This window comes from Lactuca virosa, chromosome 8, assembly GCF_052849685.1.
Source record: "Lactuca virosa cultivar CGN04683 chromosome 8, Lactuca_virosa_CGN04683_v6, whole genome shotgun sequence".
In the NCBI taxonomy this organism is placed as follows: Eukaryota; Viridiplantae; Streptophyta; class Magnoliopsida; order Asterales; family Asteraceae; genus Lactuca; species Lactuca virosa.
The window spans coordinates 269,769,914-269,792,644 of NC_136433.1; the positions used below are offsets into that span (position 1 = coordinate 269,769,914).

The 22,731-nt window shown below is 36.9% G+C and overlaps 1 long non-coding RNA gene and 1 pseudogene across 1 annotated transcript; one reads left to right on the forward strand and one right to left on the reverse strand.

The window, feature by feature from the left end:
• Positions 1-14,364: 14,364 nt before the first annotated feature.
• LOC145129409 (uncharacterized) lies at positions 14,365-14,768 on the forward strand. Its single transcript, XR_013717480.1, has 3 exons — positions 14,365-14,469; positions 14,559-14,627; positions 14,731-14,768. It is a non-coding gene; the product is annotated as an uncharacterized LOC145129409 (long non-coding RNA).
• Positions 14,769-20,996: 6,228 nt separating this feature from the next.
• LOC145132918 (malonyl-coenzyme A:anthocyanin 3-O-glucoside-6''-O-malonyltransferase pseudogene) lies at positions 20,997-22,513 on the reverse strand (annotated as a pseudogene).
• Positions 22,514-22,731: the final 218 nt, after the last annotated feature.

A 22,731-nucleotide genomic window follows, 5' to 3' on the forward strand; every position in this document is an offset into this window, starting at 1 on the left:
CGTCTTTGTCTCTTGTTGAGTTCCTTTTGACTGAGGATGTGTTGAAGGCTTTTATGATCGGTGAAGATTGTACATTTCGTGCCGTAGAGGTAGTGCCTCCAGATCTTTAGCGCGAAAACGACGGCTCCTAGTTCGAGATCATGCGTGGTGTAGTTTACCTCGTGCATCTTCAGTTGTCTTGAGGCGTATGCGATGACCTTCCCTCGATGCATCAGGACACATCCAAGTCCCTGGTTTGACGCGTCACAGTAGACCGCGAAGTCTTCTGTTCCTTCTGGCAAAGATAATATAGGTGCACTACATAGGGTTCGCTTTAATGTTTGGAATGCAACGTCTTGTTTCTCTCCCCAGCTGAAGGTTACACCCTTCTAAGTCAGGGTGGTAAGTGGCTTAGCAATCTTTGAGAAGTTTTGTATGAACCTTCGGTAATACCCGGCGAGGCCCAAGAATTGCCGGATTTCCGTTGGAGTCCTTGGAGTTGTCCAGTTCTCGATTGCCTTGATTTTGGAAGGGTCCACGTGTATACCCTCCTCGCTGACCACATGACCTAGGAAATCTAATTTCCGAATCCAAAACTCGCACTTTGAGAATTTTGCGTAAAGCTTCTCTGCCCTTAATGTTTCTAAGACTTGTCGGAGATGTTGGCTATGTTCCTCCTTGCTCCTTGAATAGATGAGTATATCATCTATGAACACGATTACAAATTTGTCCAGGAAAGGACGACATACTCGGTTCATCAAATCCATGAACACCGCCGGTGCATTTGTTAAACCAAAGGGCATTACCACAAACTCGTAGTGACCATAGCGAGTTCGGAATGCCGTTTTGGGAATGTCTCCTTCCAGAACTCGTAGTTGGTGATACCCTGATCTTAAGTCGATCTTCGAGAAGTAGCTCGCTCCTTGTAGTTGGTCGAATAGATCGTCTATGCGTGGTAAGGGATATCGGTTCTTGATCGTGAGTTTGTTCATCTCTCGGTAATCAATGCACATGCGAAAAGATCTGTCCTTCTTCTTTACGAACAAGACTGGTGCTCCCCAAGGTGAGAAGCTCGGTCTGATGAATCCCTTGCTTAGAAGCTCGTTCAGCTGGCTAGATAACTCCTGCATTTCAGCCGGTGCTAGACGGTATGGCGATTTTGCTACTGGGGTAGCTCCGGGAATCAAGTCGATCCTGAACTCGACTTGACGTTCTGGTGGGGTTCCTGGAAGATCTTTAGGGAAAATGTCGGGGAAATTGCAGACTTCCGGAATGTCTTTAATGTCCTTCACTTCTCGTTTCTTGTCTACTACATGGGCTAGAAAGGCATGATATTCCTTGCGAATGAATTTTTGGGCTTTGACGCATGAGATGATTTGTAAATTTGCACTGGGTTTGTCACCATAAATGACAAGAGTTTTGCCGCTTGGCAGATTGAGGCGAACGGCCCTTTCGTGACAAAGTATATCGGCATGGTGAAGGCTTAACCAGTCCATACCGATGATGACATCAAAACTTCTTATAGTAATCGGCATAAGGTCGATTTGGAATGAGTGTTCGTTTAAATTTAACGTACAGCCTATGTACATATCGTTTGCGCTTTCCGTTTTACCGTTTGCCATTTCTACTGTGAATATTTTATTGAGTGCTTAGGGTTTTTGATTAAGTAAGTGTTTGAATTTATAACTCACGAAACTTCTCTCCGCACCACAGTCAAAGAGTATGCATGCATAAATGTCGTTGAGGAGAAACGTACCCGAAACCACCGTGGGATCGGCTATTGCCTCGTTCTGTCCTATTGCCAGCACTCTTCCTACGCCGCCAGCATTCTTCGCCTTAGGGCAATCCCTCTTGAAGTGCCCAGTTTCCCCACACCCATAACATGTCTGGCTTACTCCAGTACCAGGAACTTGGGTGATTGGTCGCGCCGGTGCCTTACAGAAACGGGCAGTGTGCCCTTTTCTGTCGCAGTTTTTACAGTGCATTTCTCGGCAATTACCGTGGTGATGGTAATTGCATTTGTTGCAGTTTGGCAGATTCCCCGCATATTGTTTTGTCGGCGCGGGGGTAGCAGGAACAGCGGTGGGGGTAGTAGCGGCATGGACCGCCACTATTTGTTTCTTTGATGGCTCTTGCGAAGTTTGACCTTTCCTCTTGTTCCAAAACTTCTTCTTGTTGTTGTTGTTGGCATTGCTGTCATTGTTGTTGCTTCCTTTGGTTGGTTCCGGAACGACGTTCGTGATACCTTGGCAGACTCCATGATCGACGAGAGATTGTGCCAGTTCCTTGGCGCTGTCGAACGTCGTGGGTTTGGAAGCTAGCACACTTCCTCGAAGCTGGGGCGACAGCCCCTAGATATACCTTTCCACCTTTTGGCTTTCCAGAATCATCATTCCTGGGCATAGTATCATCAAATCACTGAACCTATTTGTATAACTTGTGATGTCCGAGCCTATCATCGTAAGGCCCCAAAGCTCCTGCTCGAGCTTCTGAATCTCGCCCCTTGGGCAGTACTCTCGTAGTAGCATCCGTTTCAGGTTCTCCCAACCCATTGAGTTTGCCACCACCAGAGTTAGTGACTTTACGTGGCCATTCCACCACGTTAGGGCTCGCTCGGAGAAAGTACAGGCGGCAAATTTTACTTTGCTTTCCTCGGGGCATGAGCATATCTCGAACACAGCTTGCGTTTTCTCTATCCATTGGGATAGAGCCATCACTCCCCCAGATCCATTAAAGGGGATGGTTTTGCTGTTGGAGTAGTCTTTGTAAGTACATTCCCCGGAGCGACCTTGGTTTTGGCCATTAGTAGAGCTATTTATCCCTCCTCCTGATCCGTTGTTACTCATTTGTGCCATTGCTGCGGTTACGGCGGCTGTTACAGCAGCCTGAAAGGTAGCAGCTTCCATCGATGGAGGGTGCGGTGGAGGTGGTGCTGGTGTTCCGTTTGTATTGAAACGTTGGGGATTTCTCCTTGGTGGCATGATTCTGCCACAAGTTAAGAGACGAATTCTTGATAAGTCATTAGAAATGATTATGGAAGGTTTTAGTTCTGAACATTTCTGGTTTTCGCATGTAAATGGAAACTTTCAAAAATAAGTGTATGCTTCTTTTAAGAATTTAATGGAATACTCAAAGAAATAATAAACACGTGTCAATTTCATTGATATTAGTATATGATACAACGATCAGGAAAATTTGACCTTATATAGGTCTAGGGTACATCAATGAAAATGGGAAAATTTGACCGCATTCCAACCCCCGAACTGCATTATCACAATTCGTCGGGTTTACATTCTTAAAGGAAAGAGTAGCACCAACACTTATTTGATAGGTATATACATAGCGCCAGAAGTACGCGCTCTACTCTGAGCGGGTGGCACGCTGCGGACCATGGTATGTGGTTGTGGAAGCCTTAGCTCGGGCTGGTTGACGTTCAACCTCGATGACGCGCCTCTCCATTACGGCTTGGCTCCTACGGAGCTCCCTCACTTCGGTTCTAGTAGCAGTGATGTCCTTCTGCAGGGAAAAGGTGTGCTCTATTGTTCGCTCATGCTCTTCGTCCAGACGACGAAGACGTACCGTGGTGACAGCAGCGGTGGCCCCAATGTCCAAGAGTTGGTTGGCATTTGCTCTTGCTTGCTCGCCTTGGTTGGCAATGCGTCGGACCATGATAGGGAGTGCCCTGTCAGCTGAACCCCCGTTGCGGAGGTTATAAAAGCCTCGGGCCATGCCGTAGGGTGGGCGTTGCCCTTGTTCCCTGCTCCATCGCTTCAGATCCACAGCCCAGCGGGGCGCCGGGCCCTGAAAGTTCCTTGGGGGATTGGCTGCTCCTCGGGGAGGATTGTAGATCTCGGGCTCCGAGTCTGTGCTCCCACCATCTCCTTCCTCTTCTGTATCTTCCTCTGGGTCTTCCTCAGGATCCTCTTCGGATTCTTCTTCGGGTTCTTCCTCGGGAATTTCCTCTTCGGAATCCTCTTCGGGGTCGTCCTCAATCCAGCCTCCATTACCCTGGTTAGGGTAGTAGGGATCCCCGGGAATGTGAAAACCCGCCATTTCGTCTGATCGAGAATAGGAGCAAGAGAATTATATATAAAACTCGGGAGTAGGAAGGAAAATTTTCGATAAGGATAATTTTTATTCGACGATTTCTATTTTTTTTATTAGATACTGAGGTTCGTCTGATTATAACAGTTCTTTTAGTTTTTACAAAATACTCCTATAGTATTTTAAATTTGTAAGCTTGACTCTAGTATTTGATTTGGTAAGTTTTCGACTTGTTGCTTACTACGACCATTCTTCGATATACGTCGGTCACATCCAGGATAAATATAGTTGATCAGGCTATATTTATTCTCGATTTGATTACATACCCCGAGGCCTAGTCGTAGTGTCGTAACTTGCCTTAATACTTTTTACAAAATTTTGCTATGATACGAGACCGATGCATGCGTGTACTTATACTTTTATAAAAAAATGTATATCACTTTAATTTACTAAAAGTATCGTTTATGAAAACGTTTTGTCAGAGGGATTTTGGTCCCTTTGCATTTATAGTTTGTATATCTTATGTGGTTCGATATACTTAATTCACTATAAACAATGCTCTGATACCAATCTGTCACACCCCCAAACCAGGATGGCGGAAACATTCGGGGGTGGGTGACTTCACGTAGTATCATAACAGTTGAATATTGTAAAGAAAGTAAACACAACCATCATAAATATAATAAAAACTTACATTGTTGCTTGTAATACATGTTTCAAAAGAATATTACTAATATGATGATTTAAAATGTTTCGCTAATAGACGCCTTAGCGTTCCTTCTCCAAAAGCTGATGGTTACCTGTATTACTGATTCCCTGAGAAATACAAGTAGTTTTGAAAAAGTGTCAACAATTAAGTTGGTGAGTTCACAAGAGTTCTGTACTGAAAATTTGTATGCCCTTTTTGTAAAAATAACTGAACGCGTTTTCCAGAAAATCCAATATTTTCTATATATAGTCTGAAAAGATCCAACGACTGGTTTTGCAATAGTATCTTTTGTGCTCAAATGGTGAATGTGCGTTTATACCCAAATAATGTATTTAAAGTATGCATCGAAAGTCACGTAAATCAAACTTATTTTAATACTTCCGTGTGAGTTTTATAACCATGCTATTGACCCTGACTGCCTGTAACAACATTCTTCAGGCGTTGTAGTGTTATGACGTTTGTCACCCCAGACCTGCCGGTCTAACTGTAGCTAACAGTTTAGGTGCGGGATTGTTAATCCCGTATAGACACAAGTATCACGCTCTCCCTCCAAGAGATTATGGTTTATAATACATGACTTGAAATGCGTACTTGTGAGTACGTTGAAGTTGAATGTCTCACAACACTTAGTATTAATAGATTTACGAAAAGAAAGTCTATAACTCATGTAGATGAAAGTATTTCATTTTCGCAATGTTTACGTAAAGACGTAATGAATAACCCGCAAACTATACCCATTATAGTTTTTCCGAAAGTGTGTTCCGTTTGGTGATAAAACTCAATGTAATATTAACTTTGCATGTAAAGTATAACGTTGATATAAAAGTTATTCTAACATTTATAAAATGTAGATGGTGTATTTGAATCCGTATAAAATGATAAGTTTTTCCCGTATTGCACTTGTATTCCCCCCCCCCCCCTAAAATATGAAAAGACGTAAAAAGTAGGGGTATGAACTCACCTGATAGATTGAAGAAAGTGAGACGAAAACCGAGCAGAACTTTGACAGGAGAAAGCGGATTTCTCGGGGTTATCGGGAATCTCGGGGGTGTAAATCCTTCCTTCGGAACTTGGGTGTGAAGACCGGGGCTTCGGGATATTTCTTGCACGCAAAACGGAGTAAAAACGCAAGAAAAGGAGAGAAAATGAGCACAAATGCCCGGAACCCTCGCATCCCTTTTATAGGGGCTGAAGACCCTCGGTACGCTGGGCGTACGAGGTTACGCGGGGCGTACTCGTGCGTCACTGCTTACCGCATCATCGACTGTCGGACTTCGGACGGGACGGGCATAAAGTCGTAGAGGGGCGACGTGGACGATCCGGAGCCTAGCATCCGAGTACGCTGGGCGTACGAGGGTACGCTCGGCGTAAATTGTCTCGGTTTGTGCACTTCGAACTTGTAAAATCCGTAACTTTCACATACGAACTCCGATTTTTACGTTCTTTATATGCACGCGAAGGTGAGAAAATACTCTACAACTTTCATTTAGACTTTGTTGGCTAATTTTGATTTTATTTTTAATTATATTTTATTTAATAGGCCGGGACACGATAATTCCGTTAAAAATCCATAACTTCTTTATCCGACGTCCGTTTTCGTATGTCTTTTTACCATTGCACTACTATTGTAGAGACCTTGAACTCTCGTTTAGGTTGCGTCGACTAAAAATCGCTCGATCTTTATTCCGAATTTTTAGCTGTCTACCGCTGTTCCGAAACTTAGAAAAATCATAACTTCCTCATATTAAGTTAGATTTGGGCGTTCTTTTTATGTATACTCACGGTTTAACATAATCTACGACTTTCGTTTAGATATCTTAAGGCTAAAAAGCATTTTATTGAAGTTTCACTTTTTACGTTTAGCAGTGTTTTACCGGGTGTGTCGTGGATTTTCGATTGGTCATAACTCCTTCGTTATAACTCGGATTTGGGTGTTCTTTATGTTTTTGGAAACCTTGGCACGATATCTAATGCTTTACGCATCCTAATTTAGGTTTTAGAACACTTCATTTTTTACGCTAATTTCGTTGATTCCAAATAGTTCATTACATTTGACTTTTTGAATGTTACATTTGACTTAAATTATCGGGTTGTTACAGCCACCGAGCCCACAGTACAAGTCTGGTATGCCCCACCCGGCCCTCAGCTTGTATCTAGAATGCTCCCGAGCCTATAGTACGCGTCTAGCATGCCACACCCGGCCCTCAGCTCGCATCTGGAATGCTCCCGGGTTTGTTGGTTACTGCACGGAGCAGTATCACCTCAACCCATCCCACATAATATGTCGACATATAACACAACTAATGCGCATATAGATAATCACATAATAAAATCAGGTAGTCCTACAGATCTACCTAACTGGCATAACAACTAGCATGCAACACTAACTTATACTCAACATACTACCAACTGCTAGGATATCATATCCAATGGGTCGGCCTTGGTGCCTTAGACCCCTTAGTATAGTGAGGATAACTCACCTCGCAAGTAGTGCTGAAAGTATTGAAAACCTCTGATCATTGTCTCACCGGGAATCCAGAACTATCACATAATAAATACCAAGTCAATACACAAGATATCGGTCTTGACTAAGGGTCCACACAGTGATCGGTTTAGTAGGTGTTTTCTTTTATGGTTCATATTCCGGATTGGGTTCATCCCTGTAGTAATCGGATGAATAATCCATCATGTCCTTTCTCTTTATTGGGCCAAGGCCCAATGCCAAATCCATAATCTTGAAAGTCCTCATGCAAGGCCCATTATTGGCCCAATTTAGCAAATTGGGCCCAACTCCTTATTTGGGCTTTATTTTAAGATCCATATTCAAAACTGGTCCAAAACTCCCTTATTCAGAAAGTCCATCAAGGGCCAAGTCTAACTAGTCTAAAGGTGGCCCAATCCCGAAGCCCAATTCAACAAAAGCCCAACAGAGGATGTACGCGGGGCGTACTCCCCTGGTACGCTGGGCATACTCCTCCTGAAGTTGACCACTATCGGGGTGGTTGACTCAATACGCTGGGCGTACTGGATTTACACTGGGTGTACGCAGGATTTTGCCAAAACCCTAATAAGTGCTTAATGGCTTAAGCACTTAAGCCCAAAGTTCAGATCCATTGACCAAATGTGCCTAGGACTCATAAAGTCACTAACTTTAACACATTGGACGTCCAGAAAGCTTTTAATACTTTGTCTTAATCCATTAAGACCTTCCTACTCCAAGCATGGGACATCTTAAGCCATTTGGGACCTCATTTTTATCACTCAAAATCTCTTCAAGAGTCTAGAAGGATAGTTTATTTCGTCCAAATCACATCATGCACCATCTTGGGACTTTTGGGACAAGAAATGATTCCTTAAAGCCAAAATAGCAAGATCCATAACATACATGCATAAAGTTTGAAGCTTTTTACCTTCTGGAGCTTCTAGGGCACCAAACAACTTCAGATCTACAAGCTTGATCTCCTTCTCCAACACCTTGATGCAACGCCTTCTTCTTCTACTACTCAAGATACACTCTATAAGCTCACACACTCAAGGAAATGATTAGGGTTTGGGGAAAACGGCTCTAAACAGTGGAGGCTGAGGTAAGGGAGGGTTATGAGCTCATAATGTTGTTTATATAGCCCCCAAACCCTAAATATTAGGGTTTCATCCTGACGTACGTATGCCTAGCGTACACAAGTGTACGCCCAACATATTAAGGCGTACCTTAGTACGCTTAGCGTACTCTTATGTACGCTCAACGTACTCCTTCCTCGTCCAAGGTTGCAACCTTGGCCCTTAAACTTATCTTGGCTCTACACTTCCAACCCCAAGGACTACAAATGACCAAATAATGATAGTAGGGAGGGTTCGGAAATACCTGAAAAGTCTCGGGTTGTTACAGGTGGCAGCTGTAATGTGATGTAGGGTTAGGGTTTACATGAATGCCAAGAGGAGGTGACGGGTTTTAACCCATCCCCAATTCAAACTTCATACAGTTTTTGACACTTCCGGCCCCTCCCCTTCTATTGTTTTCAATCCAAGTCCATATTTTACTCTTAAGCCCCTGCTTCCAAAAATCTATTCAATAGAAGTCCAAATGTTACCATTTAGCCCTCAATATTAAAAAAAATATGACATTTAACTCCTTGCGCTAATAATCTATAATTTTTTTTACGGTTTTAGAGTCAACATAAAATATATAAAAGTATAAAAATATAAAATATAAAACTATAAGAATACATCTTGGGGTTTTTAGGATTTATTATTTATTTATTTATTTTATTTTATTTGAAACGGAATGTTACAAAAAAATATTAAGGACTAAATGTGGACAAAGTGTGAAATATATTACCCTATTATATCATTTTTCCAAGTTACCTGGAGTAGCCGGTCATAAGGACTAAATGTGTACAGTTAAACAAGTTGAAGGTATAAATATGGACGAAAAAAACTAAATGACCAAATATATGAAAACCGAGAAATATACTACCCTTTTAAGTCATTATCTCTAAATGATAAATCATTATATAGCTTATTATAGTTTTGATGTGAGAAAAGAATTGGTATTAAAACAGTTTTGAAAATTCAATTCTCTTAGTCTTCGTTGATATATTTCTAAAATACTTATCACAATGTAGAAGATATATCTTAAATGAAACATTAAATAAATTTAAAATTAAACATTATAGTTTAAAATTTGAAACAAATAATCATGTAAATTATTGTCAAAAAATTCTACAAACAAAAAGATGCATTCAACAAACAAATGCTACAAATGCTATCCAACGTAGTTGAGTTGATGCATCGGGTTTTATATTCATGTAATGCATGAGGTTGAGATTTCGATTCCCTTAAACTACCTCTTGTGGTGCCACATGTGAGAATTTTTTCCTGCAAATCCTTATAAGAGCTGGATTTGCCCTGTAAAAGAGCTCACCTGAGATGCTCGCTGAAATATTGTGAGTAGATTTATGCTTAATACGTTTGTCGTTCAAAAAAAAGGTTAGACCTTTAGGTGAGACTTGGGAGTTCCCCCGTTCATACCGAGACAAATGTTTTTTGTAATTAAAAAGTCTTGAAGCATCAACATAGTTAGAAAAATGGTATTTTTTCTAAAAAAAATTTATATTATTTTAATAAGTTTTTTTTTTCTTTTTTAAAAAAAATTAAAAGCATTTTATCATTAGAAAATAATTTTTTTTCTTGAAATGTTACTCAAATATTTATTATTCTTTAATCTTTTATTTTTTTAAGATTATTTGAGGATTACATTTTATAATATTTTACTTTATATCCAGTAATTAGATGTGTTAGATTCTTTTTAATAATTAACTAGGGGGTTAAGCCTTTCTTCGCAAGGGTTAGAAGTATTTGTAAGCATACAAATAAGCACTATTCACACTATGAAGTACGTGTCGACTATTTATAAAAATTTCAACTTTCATTCCATTTACAAAATGGAAAAAAAAAAATTACAACTGTGGAAAGTTTTTTTGTTGCCCTACGGAGTACAAAAAAAAAGCCACGTATGTGCTTGTATCAGTTGGTGTCTAAGTACTTCAGTCGTATGTCTACATGGTTTCATGCTAAAGTACCAAATTAAAAGAACATCTTTTTCCTAATTCAAAAGTTTACAAGAAAGAGATAGGTGCAAGAAACAACACCATTCTTTAAGTTATGTTTGTATTATAGCATCACTTTTATTTCTTTCTCTTGCACTACAAGAAAAAGACCCTTTTACGACGTGCAAACCACGACACTCATTGATTTATGTTACGCAAAAGAGAGTGACATTAAAAAAGTGTCATCTCTTCAAAAAATTGAAGGATTTAGGTCACGCATTATTGTGTGCCCTTAAATTAGTGTCGCATGTAAAAAAATTAAAAACACGGAGGGCACTTTATCTAAATTGTGCGTCCTCTTTCAGTGTCGCTTTATAATTTCTACTCAAAACGCGCGTTTCTTAAAATGGGGAAATGAAATTCTCTTAAAATTCTAATCACGATATCATCTCTGCTACAACTCATAAAACCATTCTACAATTTCTTCTTAAAAACTCGCGTTCATTCCTGAAGATCACAAAATGGCGACCATCAATTATACGTATATTGTTAGCCCAATACTTTTGTGTGTTTTTTTACGGCAACTGCAAGGTTCTAGTCAGGAACTTCAATCGATTTCTTGTGGGTTAGCTCAACACCCTTGATTCGCCCGGTTGTGCCGCATGGGTAAACAATCCCCGCCCTATCGGACTGCTATACATCTCCGCTTCAAGATATCCCATCTCAATGAAAGTGATTCAGGCCTCACTCCTCTCTCATAGCGATTTAAGCTTTTTTGGTACAAGTTATCGACTAAGACACCGACGACTTAGGGTTTTAACTTTCACCACTGCTGCTGCTTCGTCACCTAAGCGAATCGACACTCATAACGCACCTTCCACTGCGACGAAGCACTAGGATGCTTTATGATTGGCCTCACATCAAGGTTCCACAGAGCCCAAATCATTCGAACTAGAAACCTTCAGGTAATATCACTACAAGATATGTCGACTCTCGAATGAAGATCTCACCTCCCCTCCCCTTGCCGACAACATCAGGTCCGACGACCTTAGGATTACTTCTTCTATTGCTCTAATTTACAAGCCCTATGTCTTATTAAGGTGTGTTTCAGTTGATTTTTTTCCCTATGTTTTCGTTCTTCTACCAGAACCCTATCTTGCTAAATCCTTTTTTCTTCCCGGCTTAACTTTTCTAGACCAAGATTTTGTAGACAGGAAGTAGGTGGCAGAGAAGCCCTAGACCAAGATTTTGTAGAAAATTTTGGTGTTGAATCAACAATTGTTCGTTCATAGGTTTTCCATTTTTAATCATTCATCTGTACCTCCCACCATTTTTATTAGGTTCTCAATTTACTTAACAGACTTTAGTTCAGTTCTTCTCAGGCACTCATGCCATTACATGTGCCCTGGTTGCTTTCTTGAGGCCTGGTGATGAGATACTTAATCTACTCATTTAGAAAGCATAAAATTTATTCATTAGCTTTTATTAGCTTTTGGCAGTTGGGTCATCACTGACCAGCTGTACAGTTTTACAATCACAAAACAGGTACAGGTAAAACAAAACACATGAAGAAACCGCATTGCAATTTACATTTTACATTTTACAATTACAAATTCAAATCAATCAATGAATCTGTCTTGGATCTAATTTGAAGATTGTTGAGAAAAGGGATGCCTAAACTATTGATGCAACTGAAAACATCTTCAGCCTTTTCTACCAAGCCTGCTGACCTGTAGAAATGAGCAGCTTCACTCATGATGAACCTGTCTTGTTTTACACCAGCAGTACCAGTAATGGTTTCAAACAAAGAAATACCTTTTTCCACATATCCATAGTCAAAGTACAATCTAAACATGGTTCCATAACACCCAACATCAGGTTCAGATCCAGTGGCGAGTAGCAGCTGATTAAAAAGCCTCTCCACTTCCCCCACCAATCCTGATTTTGCATACGCACAGAGTAGTACGTTATAATGAGGAGCACATGATGATGATGTTTGTTTGTCCATGAAAGTAGCAATGGCTTCCTCTGCTTCCATATACTTGTGGTCAACTTGGGTCATCACTGAATGCAATGCAATGCACAGGGGTATTGATGTCTTTTCTCAAGTGGAGGGTGGGATTTGCCATTTATGTGGTACCGGACCAACATCGTATATGACCTTTCTGTGACACGACCACACGAGTTTTATAGCTTCAGGAGTCCCTATTCCTACTCCTCTTGGATCTCCAACTGGGCCAAACCTGATGAACACAACACACACTGTTTTGTTTTATAAAAGGAAAGGAAAGGAAATTCCATTTATATTTACTCCACTCACCAGTGATTCTATGGTGCCTCTGTTGTCCTTGCTCTAAGTCCAACATAAGTGGTTCCATTCACTGTTTTCCCAATCACCTCCTGGAAACCAAGTTCAACAAATCATCATCAGAATCAGATTAAAAACAACATTGCCACATAAAAAATATCTATAATAAAAACAATTTCAGAATGAAAATTCCATGAATGAAACCTGAATAAACAATGGATCATTTGAAACGACAGCAGCTGTTAAATGTGCATGCATCTTTTCAAGGACATCCAACACCAGTGGGAGTTGACTGTCTTTGTACTCAGTAATCAATTAGAATCTGCTATTGAGTTGGGTCGTATTGTAAATCGTGGTTTAAGGTATGATAGTTTATTTACATGCTTAAGATTCTATTTTTCAAACTTCTGGACTTTTGGACTTCATCTTAATTTTTTTTTCAAAGATGTGATTTACATGATTACATCCATATATGGTCAGCATAAAGACATGGAACACCCATATATAGCATATTAAATCTTGTCCCTATTAAGCTATTATGTAAACAAGAAACAGCACTTCAGAACAGTTATACTATACAGATTCATGAAAAAAGAGATATAGCCAAACCAAACCTACTTGATGAGATTAACTTTGTAGGGAAATCAGGGCAGTAGACACTGAATCACTTTGTGTCATTTCAGGGAAATTGGTATGGTCTATTTAATTTTATTTAATTTTATTTTTTTATTGTTTTTATTTAATATGTTAAGAGTTAATATATTATTAAACAAATATTTTTCGAAGGGTAATAGCATCAAACTTGAAGAACTACTCGAGCAAGTTTTCTAAAGAAAAGGGAAGGAGAGTTGGTTCAAGAAAAGGTTGAGGTTAAGAAGCTTGCAAGTTTTCTAAAGCAGGTTAGTAATAGTATTTCATTATTTTAGTTTATCACCTTAAAGAAATTATTTTTTCTCTTGTATTTCTGCTGTTTAGTTTTGGTAAAGATTTATAATTACATGTAGGCTTCAGAAGATGCAAAAAAGCTTGTTGATGAAGAGAGAGCTTTTGCAAGAACTGAAATTGAGAAAGCTAGAGCTGCAGTTCAGACAGTGGAAGAAGCTCTTCAGGAGCAAGAAAAAATGTCCCGAGCTACAGGGACACAGGTTTGTTTGTTTAGAGTTATAGTACTAATTTATGTACCTTTTATCTGAAACAATTACTATTTCTTTCAGACATACATGGGTGACTATCTCAAAGATGTGGCATTCTGTCATATCCAAAAGATTACAGATACAACAGCTGAATCAGGACTTGAAGTTGCACTCTATCCTCAAGAAACAAGTTAGAATGTCAATTCACTTCATTGTCACTTTCATTTTGTTATTGATTTTCCCCTATTTTTAATATAAAATATTGTTCTTAATTCTGATTGTATGTTTTTGACAAATGGAGATTCCATATTTGGATGAATGGGATCAAAATGAAAAGGATCACTCCATCTCCTTGGGTGGGGCTGTTAAGGATATGGAGTTTAGCTCTCTCCATCTTCTAGTTTTATGTGGTGCAAGGTATGATCTTCAAATCTTAATGATCTTCAAAAGTAAAACTGTAAAAAAAATATTTGTTACACTCATTGATTTTACAGCCAGATGTTGATGTGATGCAGAGAATATCAGGTCTGGAGCAGCTGTTGATGTGATTCAGAGAATATCAGTCTCCATATGCTCTTTAGTAACTAAGGTGAAGTGGAACAACTAACTCTACATGAAACATTTTATTAAAACGGTTTTTATAACTTTGGTGTGATATTATATTCGGGAAAATTGATTGAGAAACTTGAGGAAAATGGTGGAGAATTGCCATCTTCAGACAGCTCAATTAAGGAAGATCTATCAAGCTTGGTAACAAGTTTTTTCTTTTTCTTTTTGAATTTCTTTTTGTTGTTAATATATTAGTCACCAATTAATATATGCATTCTAATGATCTGCAGACTATACGCCTTTTTCTTTATATCAAAGAGAGTCATGGGATCGAGAAGGCTTTTCAATTTCTCAGCAATGTACGGGTTTTAATTAGTACATTGATAGCTATTGACGCTTTGTTCTTTTTTTTTAAGATCGAGTGTTGACTGGATAAATGATGTTTAAAAAATATATATACAGATACATAAATTACGGATGGAGTCAGGGGAGGAAGATGCACTTGTGCTTCACCATGTGGAAGGGGCATCTGATTGTTGAGGCATGTATTGCAAGAAATTTGATACTATACTAATGAACAAGATCATACATAGCTATTCAACTGCTATAACTTTCCCATATATTTTGGAAGGTCTGCATTCTAGAAACAACAAGACAAAAATTGAGTGTACTAATCTTGTTGGATTTTTGCTTGATAACCATTACACTGAGGTATATAACTACATATGATAGTCCTTTCAATTAATGTGTCACACTCACACCTTATAGGCTTATAGCTGAAGGTTGCTCATGTTTTCCATGATTATGGTGCAGATAAGTGGACAGATAAAAAACCTGCAAATTGTTGCAAATCTAACAGCAGAACGGGATGGTGAACTTAGAAAGGATGGACTAAATTGTTTTGCCTCTGGTTATAAGATTCTCGGTATGCTTAAGTTTTCTTAAGGAGCAGATATATGTAGAAAGAAATTAATTGTTCTTTTTTTTTTTGTTGGAAATGTCGAATCTGATTACAATTTTGATTTAAGGTGTTCTTTAATAGCAATGTAGTATTAGGTTATATAGTTAGGGAAAACCTCTTAATAACAATGTATAGTCGGATCCCCTTAATACCAATGTATTACAATTTTTTGACATGATGTTATGGATGAAATTGATTGTTTTTGTATATATTTGTTTCCATATTTTTATATTATGCGTAAATGAGTATCGTAAAGACGCGTCGTAAATATATATCGTAAATGGTTGCTGAAGTTTATGACACACAAATGTGTGTCATCTTCATTTATGACAGGGGCTTTAACGATACGTAATGCGTGTCCTAAACGTGCGTCGTAAGGTTACGACACGCAAATGCGTGTCGTCTTCCTTTATGACAGGGGCTTCCTTGATACACATTGCGCGTCGTAAATGAGCGTCGTAAATGCGTGTCATAAATGCGCGTCGTAAATGCGCGTCGTCTATAGACGACGCGCAAAAGCGTGTCGTCTCTCGTTATGATAGGGTCTTCCTTGACACGCATTTGCGCGTCGTCTGAGCGTTTTACGACATGCATTGCGCGTCGTAAAAGGCTGTTTTTCTAGTAGTGTTGTAACATTATACTTTTAAAAAAATTCTTATTGAGACATTGTAGTTTGTAATGTCTACCCTAAATTGTTAAAGTGCATTGTTATTTTTTGAAGTTAGAGGTATTTGACTTTTTAAATAGTTGTAATTGACTTTTTAGAGCATCAATTTAGTATTTTGTTGTAAAAAATTTGAGAATTAAAGTACACTGTCATTTCAAAAATTTTATAAAAATATTGTAGTTTCAGAGTATAAAAAATTGGTTGTTACTATCAAAACTTTAACATTGCTAGTAGAACTCTCCCTTTCTTTTTATCATTTTTCTGTTGCATCACCATCGTTATCTTTTTTTTTTTCTACATCCATTAAAACAATGAATAGTACATTAAGATTTTTGTTGGATCACCAACAACATTAAAATGAGTAAATAAGAAGACTATAACATAGAAAATATTTGGTCCTGGCTGCACAATTATGACAAAACCCCTTCTTTTGCAGTGTGAAGTATGAGGTCAAATAAAACACATACAAATAAACTTGAATCTATTACCTAGGAAAGTATTTGATGTATGTTTCTATTTCCCTATATTTTGTTGTTTATAATTTATTGCCTCATGGAAACATTTTTTTAGTATTGGAGACTCAACCATATTCCCACATGTGGTTTATCTTTTATATCATCGTTGGTTATTGAAGCGAAGGTTATTTGAGTCGAGGTTATTCTTTATTGTCACATAAATGGTTACTTCTTTCTCGTTTCAATACATTGTAAGCATATCCATGACTTCTCCTTAGAATCAAGTTCGATAAATGATTGGTCCTGTGCATACTTGTCAATATATCTGATGAAAAGTTTCAGATTGTTCTTTGATGAAAAAGGCTTTATGAATTCTTCATTTAATTGACTAAAGTTGTATGACCATTTTTTATGTAGATGCATTTTTCAAATCCAAAGATATATATTTTCTTAGAAGTGTTCTTTGTTAGACGAAAGATACCCCATGTCCAATTTTAACTTGTACTTAATTAGACTATCAGGGCCGACCCAATAGGGTGGGCAAACGACCCCGGGCCTCGTTATGGTTTGGGGCCCCAAAAATAATTCTGTTTTATACCTAATATATATGTTTTGTGTTAAACAATTGCATATAATTTCACTAGATCAGTTGGTTAACCTTCTGGTAAAGATCCTAGATAGGTGCTCAGGTTCGATTATTTCTATATGCACTTTTTAAAACTAATAATAAATAATCAGCATTTGCTCTCTTTCATAACTTGCGCCTCATTTTATTGAAATTGAATTCAAATTACAAAAATAGTCCATGTATTCTTCTTTGTTATTCATAGATCATCCAAGTTATTAATATGGTCCCTTTTTTTTTGACAAACGACCCAAACATTTATTTCATTTACAATTTTGGTCTTTTCTAGCCATTATCAAACATAATTTTCCGGCTAAGAGATTTCTACATTGCATGGTGTTTTAATATATAATTACTATTATTTGTATGTTTGTTAATAAAAATCATGCTAACATGTCAGTTAGGTAGGTCATTCTTCAAGTTATTTTAGAGTTTTCAGTATCTTTTTGTTTGTTTGGTCAGACACCAAAGTGACGGTTTTTCGAAATGGTTTGATTGTTCGCTTTTTTTTTTATTATTTTGCTTTGTTATTAGTTTTTTTGTACTAACCTAGTGGTTTATTGGTTTGATATTTAACTCGCATCCTTTTAACCCGTTTCAATTTTCTTTCATACTATATATATTTAATTTAATAACAAGTGCTTAAGTATTTGTCTCCATATCATCATTGTATTATTGTTTTGCCATTACTAATAATGTTAAGGGGCCCTATTTTTTTGTTTTTGCCCTAGGCCTCAAATCGTCTTGGGACAGCCCTGTAGACGATGGTATAATCGTGTAAACATAACCGATTATAGGCGATTCAACCATGTTCCCACATATTGATTTTAGACAAAATTACAAAAATGGTCCCTGTGGTTTGCCAAAAGTCACAAAGTCAGTCCCTGCTAATTTTTTTTATGCAAATGGTCCTTGTGGTTTGCAAAACTTGCAAAGTTGGCCCTTTTTACTAACACCGTTAGTAAAACGCCGTTAGGGACTGAATCTGTAAGGGTATTTTTCGTCTTTTCAAGTATAAAAAGATTGAATTCGTAACATTTGATAAACCACAGGGACCAATTTTGAAATTTCTTTGAAAAAGATAATTCATTTTTGAAATTTCTTTGAAAAAGATAATTAAATTGCTAGGGGGAGGGATCGAACTCGTGACCTCCACCCTTCTATTTTACCCAATCACTTAACCACTTGAGCTAAAGGCCCACTTGATTTTTACCTTCTAAAACTCATTTATATAATAATAAATCGATAAACATAAACAATAAATTAATTAAAAAAACATTTTTTTTACATAATTTTTTTTAATAAAACAAAATGTATTTTAGCGTATTATAAAAAATACGTTTAGAAAAAGTATTTATTTTTATGTATTTATTTTACATAAAATGTTTTTTTTAATAAAACATAAACAATAAAAAAATTACAAAAAGCATTTTTTAACATAATTTTTTTAATAAAATAAAACGAGTTTTCCGTATTATAAAAAAAATAAGTAAATGATAAAACCTATTGGTTTATATGTCTTATTTAAAATATGTATTTCAATTTAACCGCTAGTTCTAAATCGTATGGTTAAAATGACGATGAAAAGAAATATATATATATATATATATATATATATATATATATATATATATATATATATATATATATATATATATATATATATATATATATTTATATAACAATAATTAACACTACCTGTGACATAAAAAAATATTAATTGTTTAAATACATATAACAAAATTGTTGTTAAGTTTTTCTTAACCAAAAAACGGTTTTTAGAAAACCGATTAGGCCAAAAAAAACCAATTCGGCCGATTTTGCCTTTCATTAAAACATAATAACATTTTATACGAAAACGTAATTTTTAAAGACATAAAAAAAAACATTTTATGTAAAATAAATACATAAAAATAAATATGTAAAAAAAAATTTATTAAAAGAATCATTTTATGTAAAATAAATACAGAAAAACAAATACTTTTTTTAAAGGTATTTTTTATAATACGCTAAAATACATTTTGTTTTATTAAAAAAAATTATGTAAAAAAATGTTTTTTTTTAAATTTATTTATTGTTTATGTTTTACCGATTTATTATTATATAAATGAGTTTTAGAAGGTAAAAATCAAGTGAGCCTTTAGCTCAACTGGTTAAGTGGTTGGGTAAAATAGAGGGGTGGAGGTCAGGATCCCTCCCCTAGCAATTTAATTATATTTTTCAAAGAAATTTCAAAAATGGTCCCTGTGGTTTATCAAATGTCACGAATTCAGTCCCTTTATACTTAAAAAGACGAAAATACCCTTACAGATTCAGTCCCTAACGGCGTTTAGTAACGGTGTTAGTAAAAAGGGCCAACTTTGCAAGTTTTGCAAACCACAAGGACCATTTGCGTCAAAAAAATTAACAGGACTAACTTTGTGACTTTTGGCAAACCACAGGGACCATTTTTGTAATTTTGTCTTGATTTTAAGTTGTCATCATGTGTGTCTACATGTGACTGTTAGAGGTTTATTTAACTAATAAGCTTTTAACTTGGTTCAAATATATGGAAGATAATTTGAGAGTAAATGAGTTTACTTATTCAATGTAATTGTCGATTTCGTAGTCTACTGATATGTCGTAATTTAATATTTCATATGTTAATTTGTCGTTGTTCAAATCGTCTATTAATTTGTTGCCATTCATAAAATCATCAATAACATGGACAAGTACAAAACTAACTGAGGAAGAATTAATTTGCAATCAAATTCTAATAATAAGAAGTTGCAAACAAAAGTTTAAGAATCAGAATTAAGTAATCAAAATTCAGAATTTACAATTACTGTCCATGTTCCACATTACATTAAGGCATCCGCCTTCGATCACTATATTTTCCCGTGAAGAACTTCGTTGTTGAACATATGCTAAATGCCATACATAAAGTGTGTGTCGTCATAATGTGTGTGTATATATATATATATATATATATATATATATATATATATATATATATATGTGTGTGTGTGTGTGTATGTGTACAGAAAAAGTGTGTTGTATCCTTCATATTTGTGATTAAACCTTTTTAAAAGAATTAGGAGAGTTAGGGTCACTTGGCTTTTCCAAAAGTTCCATGGCAACATGATAAAGAGAATTGGGGGAGAAGGGAAGGTTCTAGTGGGATTCGGGGTCAATTATGGTTGTGTGTTAGAGATGAATTGACCAATGACAGAAAGAGAAAAATGGATTTTGATTTGCAGGTATCCAACGACGGAGATGAACCCTAGCGTCAAAGACGAATGTTGACCGTGGGAGTAGGAGAATGAGAGAGATAGAAGATGGTGGCATATCATATTTGTGGCGGCTATCGGCTGTAGTTTTGGAGGAAAGAGGGTTGTGAAGTAGGTGATGAATTGGTTTCTCCCAAACGATTTTGGATTCGGTGCTGAAGGGTGGGGAGGGGGGTTATTTATTAATTTTCTTTCTTCTTCTGTTTTAAGTTAAAAAAAAAAAATAGAAACATATAATAATAAAGGTATAAAAGTCATTTTAGTTGTATATGGTCCAAAATCATTAAAAAGATCCATAATTTGACAATTGATGCACCACCAAATGTTTTTGGACCAAAATCATTTTTTTTAATAACCACAGAGATTATGTTTGCAATTTTATCTTATATTTATGGTTAAGCAAATATAATATTGTAATTCACCCTTCATAAATGGTAGATCCGTACTACCACGTATTATATTTATGATTAAGTAAATATAATATTGTAATTCACCCTACATAAATGGTAGATCCATATTATCACATATGCCTTGTTGTTTATAACTCGTTTTTCCTTTGTCGACATAAAATTTCCGATTTGTCCTTATCTAGAAAGACAGCAACGCAAAAGAGGAGTCATTGGTGGTTCAGTGTTTGTAAACGAATTAGCATAATAATTTTATTTATTGAAATATCAACTAAACTATATTATATGCACGACTTATATACGTGTAGTCACTTATGACCAAAGCAAAAAACTGTATTGGATGTTGGACATGCTACACTCATTAATCATAACCATAATTAGTAATTACCATGAATCCACAATTCAACAAGAAAATATAAAAAGCAATCAAGATAATTTGATTAATCTACATGTACGTACGCCTCTAGTCCATCATTAAAGATACTAACAAAAGCCTCCATCTCAGTAGCAGAAAGACACAAACCAATCTCCAGGTCTTCGTTCGATTCTTTACAGGCAGCCATGGATATGGATCCATTAAAATCTATGGAAATTGTTTCATGCTTTTTAGGCTTCCCCCATCCAAAATCCAAATCGTAAAATTTAAGTTTTGGTGTTCCCGCAACGCCTATCCATGACGTTGGCATCATCTTCGCGAACAAATCTTCGAATGACCCAAAATCTTTCACGATTCCATCCTTATCGGTCAAGGTCTTGTGTAGACTTTCTCCAAGCAATTTAGCAGCGGTCACGAATCCTTCCTTTCCCATTAAAAGACTGGTTTTCTCCAACGCCATTGTAAATGTAACACAATTACCAAAGTAAGCTGCAGGGATCGGTGGATCCAAACGTGCCCTACAATCGATGGTGAAACCGAATAGTTCTGCCTCATCTTTGCGTGCTTCTGCGATGCAACTCCAGATATATGCACATGCAACCGTAAAAGATGATATATATACTAACGTTGGAAGTTGGGTCGAAACCAGTTTCTTCAACCGATTCACGACACTTCGCGTCAAGATAACTGTGGCTCGGAGTTTATCAGTTGGCCCAGAAAGGCTTTGTGGTTGATACTCTTCGTTAAATGTTTCGACCTTTGCGTTTTTCAGATAACTTTCATCTAGTTTCGGGTACTTGACAAGTCGATCATAAACGGGTAAAGTCCCATTAGTTAAAAACAACTTATCTGTTCCTGATTGAGCTATGAAAGTCCACGCCTTCAAGAAACAAAACCGGGTGCTAGCATCACCCAGGCTATGGTGATTCGTCATTCCAATAGAGAATCCGTTGTTGGGAAAAAGTGTAACTTGAACTGAGAAGACTGGGATTGTTATGAAATCGGAGACTTTAGTAGTCTGTTTGAGAAGAGGTATAAGATGATAAAACTTGTCACACTCTCGTGGATGGTTTCCTGTAAGATCGTTGAAATCAAGGTTGCATTCAGCAATCGTAACCTTGACTGAATCACCTTCAATATATCGAATTTCTGGTTTTTGATCAGGAGAAGGAAATATGATCAAGTTACCAGCGAAAGGATAAAAATGTTGAAGGGTGATCGATAACGAGTTTTTCAGATTAGGAACGATGGTTTCTGTGAACTCGGTTTTAGTGATTGGAAGCTCGTAGAAGAAGAGAGTGTTAATTGGAGGTAAGGTTAGCCATGAGAAGTCGAAGAAAGTCAGTGGCAACGACCTGTCACACACGGTGGCCGGTGGTGGCGATACTTGGGACTCTTCAAGAATACTCATGGTTGGAAGGGAACCCATTTTCAATCAATTCCCTCTGATGGTTGAGTATCCCAAAGCTAGTGGAGTTATATAGGGATAAGGAGATGATAACAAAATAGTGCATATCTGTTTTTATTAGGGAATGCACCTAGTAATTATCTTTTGCTTTTGTTTTTGTTAATAGATATATCATGTTATGGTTGTATTTTTAGTGTTAAGCTTTTGTTAGATTCTAAAGCCGGTTTAAGATTATGGGAACCCCGGATATAACACGTATGTGTAGGTCATATAAAAATATCATTAAATTGCAATC